Here is a 3,817-nt window from a genome sequence, read left to right as displayed (position 1 = left end):
GCGACGCATGATATTGTTGCGTAATATACAGTACTAATCTCACTTGAGAAGGAACCAATCGGGGTCGAAACGTTGTGAGACGAATGAATAAATAGAAATTGGCCAGTTGGGTCGCTTAATCTCGATTATTAATTTATATATATATATGTTACAGAGATTATGGAGATGCACATGGATGTGCAGACATACAGATTTTGGAAGAAATCCCAACGTGTATTAGAACATGAAGAAACTCGTCAGTGAAACCTGTATTTCCGTCAGCTGCGACATTCCAAATTATGCTGGTGAATAGCTGGGAAGTACGGGCCGATGATGCAGAAGTATTGTAAATTACACGGAAAGATATTTAAAGTCGACGTGGGAACTCAGCAAAGTAACTGGGGTTTATAGTATTGGAAATGTTTCGAGGAACGACTCGACTTGAGGCATTTCTTTTTATACCGGTCTTGAATCTTATGCAAAATTCCAGCTGTTGTTCAACACTTTGTGTCCTGGAAGTACATCGTCTACGTTATAAGTCACATAACATTCATCAATTAGCGAAAATGAACCAATTCTTTAACCTTAATGAAAACTGCGCCGACGAAACACAACCGAGTATGAATTGTCTCGGTTTTTTGATATCAGTAAAGCGTCTGTGCAAATACTATTTGTACCATGGATACATTTTCTACAGCAAATGTGGAGTTTATTAGACACATGGCCCTCTAGGAAAATAATTAATTATATATGCGCTAAAGGGTTTCAAAAGTATTATCCGTCTACTAGAGTTATAGTTGACGCATCTGAAATCCCTATCCACAAACCAAATAATTCTATAGCACAACAAGCAACATGGAGTACATATAAGAATAGAATACTGTTAAAGTACTTGTAGGAGCATCACCTGGATGGTTATTGACGTACTGCTCATCAGCATACGGTGGTAGTACAAGTGACCGGCAAATTTGTCGAACGTGGGAATCTTCTTCAACAGTGTGACCCTGGGGATAGCATAATGGCGGATAGAGGATTCAACGTGCAGGATATTTGTGCTCCAAAAGACATTACTGTAAATATTCCACATTTTTTGAAAGGAAAGAGTCAACTGCTGGAATGGTAGTAGTAAAGGACAGAAGATTGGCTTCTAAGAGAATACATATTGAAAGGCTTATTGGCCTAACAAAAACATTACGATTCTCCAAACACCATGAATGGTATTATGTACCACTGGCCATTCAAAGATTTACGAAACATGTCTCATGCTTTGTAATTTTTGTGAAGGAATTGTCGGAAAGGATGCTTGAATGGGCAAATATTAGGCTCCAATTAATGTAGAACTTTTTTTGACCGGAGGAAAGTGGAAAATGTAAGAGACAGCAAAATAACAAGAAAAACAGAATGCATATGTAAAAAAATTCCTTTCTTTATTGATGTGTATTCTTCTAATAATTATTGCAACAACCATAAACCCGGATATTCATGGATGATTATTTTAAATAATTATTGAAAATGAATATACTGAATCGAAAATAAACAATTTTTTTGTAATGAAGTACGATGCATTTTCCGATATGAATTAATTTCCTATTGCTATCATCTGGAAACTCATTAATTTTCAAGTACTCAATCAACCTAACTACCTTCAATATGTATGCTGCCTTTATAACATTATTAATAGTGTAGCTTTATAATATTATGTCTATGCTATTATAAATCTCTTCAGTCATACAAACTTATGAATAACTATCACATGAATTTTTTATTACAGATATCCATAGGAATAACGAAACATATATATCAGTCTCGTTTTATCAGTAAATTACTAATACGTTTATCACCTTGCATCACATATCATTGAACATCACATATTATTGAACGTACCAATCTACTTTTAACAATACTACTGACTAACTAACGTGTTGTAGATATTTTCTTAAAATTGCTACGATAACTCGTCAATGTTAAACTTTAGTATGAGTAACGACTTTATAATTTTTAACATAACAATAGAGGATTAGCTTGAGGAAAACAGCATAGTTTTAAATAAGTATTCTTCAAAAATAGCGGGTTGGAAGTAACAGTAATAAAAATTAACGAGAGCACAAACCATTACCGTTATATGCTCCTCATCTCGTGGTACATTGATAACACACAACTCCTTAAAAGTATAAACAATTAAAAGTGCAGTGTCTTTCTTCGTTACGAAGAGCTGCCCTTGAATTTGATAGTAGTAGGCATGAGTAGAATCGAGGTGAAGAAATCCATTGTCATCTTCATATAAGAAGGGAATTGTTGTCCCATTTATACAACAGTGCCTTTGAGTGTATGGACACTTAACTTCTAATATTGAGCCGTCGTCAAGGATTCCATCTGGAGAAGCAGCTATAAATGGATGCTCTGGATGAAGTACAAGGCCAGAAGGTTGCACTTTCTTGCCACAATTAGATTCAAAAATTTCAATTGCTTTTGATTCGTACAGCTTCCCGTGATCTGTCGCTTTACTCTTGAAAGGAGTAGGATTTATTATTCGCCGAGCTAAGGCTTTTTTAGTCGGAATCGCTTTTTGTTTTGCAACAGTAATAAAAGTTGCTTGCAGTTATCCGGTTACGGGTACGCCGATATTCATGCCATTGTGCAATTCCCATCTTGTCCACGAGTTCTGATTTCTATACTTTTGATAGTAGCTTCATTTACATTTAATAAGTTCTAAGTTCGCACAATAGTTGGTCCTGTATACTGACTTTCGTATAATCATGATCCCACAAAACACCAATATGGGTTGGCAGGCATTTAAAACAGTGCATTATCGGATAGTAACTGCCAAAATTGGCGCTATAATTGATGCCTTTATTACGCACTCTTTCATTATATCTCCTAGCATCCAAACGTTAAGGATGGTTCTATAGTGTTGAATGGGATAATCGTTGCATCGGATAGTGGTTCTTAAGATGCAGACTGCTTTGCTTTCAAAAGGAGAACCACAATAAACTCTGACGCGGTTTTGTGAAATGTCTGCAGTTTTTGTGTTCCTACCTTATGCAAAATCCAAAATTTTCTCCCTCAACAAATTGTTCTGTGCCCATAGCATTACGAGGCACGTGTTTGCAATGAGCCGTGGCACAACTGCCTAACGCACATTCACAATAAGTTTGCTCTATTTCTCCATACTCCGAAAGTTTTATTTGTCTCCAGAAGTTTTACATTAACAGTATATTGAGTATGTTTCTTCATTTGTGCCTTACACTGTCCTCTAAGGTAGGTTTCGTTATTACGTACCGCTATGCGAGCATTCAGTAAAAATTCATTCTGGTACATTTCTTTGCCCAAGTCTCCATTCACGCTATATCTCTCCAAAATAGCCGTATATGCTGCTCTGTTATTTGTGGTAATATGCAGTTACTATTAATATCTCTGTATGCTGTAGGATCCGGTGTGTTGAATAATGAATTATCGGAGACATCTGCGCTTTCCGTACAAAAATTATTATTTCGATCATAATAAATTAATCTGAAAATAATTACATTTATTTCATCTTCATACACCATTGTAATAAATCACTTATACGTGTTGTAAACCTAAAATTGAATTAATAACCTCATTTTTTATGACATTTCACCTTACCGATCTTGTAAATCCTTCTTTTTCCCCGTTACTTTTGCTCCCCGAGAACGGAGCTCTTTTTTTAATTTTTCCACAGACCAATTTGCGTATTTTTCGCCACTCATTATTATCACAATTAATAATGATTCTTTCGCTGCTTTGAAATTTGCGCCGCTAACTACCAGGCACAGTGGCTCCCCTGTGCGGGAGCAAAAGTTAGTGAACAACCTCTATT

This window comes from Temnothorax longispinosus, unplaced genomic scaffold (assembly GCF_030848805.1).
Source record: "Temnothorax longispinosus isolate EJ_2023e unplaced genomic scaffold, Tlon_JGU_v1 HiC_scaffold_39, whole genome shotgun sequence".
NCBI lineage: Eukaryota > Metazoa > Arthropoda > Insecta > Hymenoptera > Formicidae > Temnothorax > Temnothorax longispinosus.
This window is presented reverse-complemented; position numbering follows the sequence as displayed.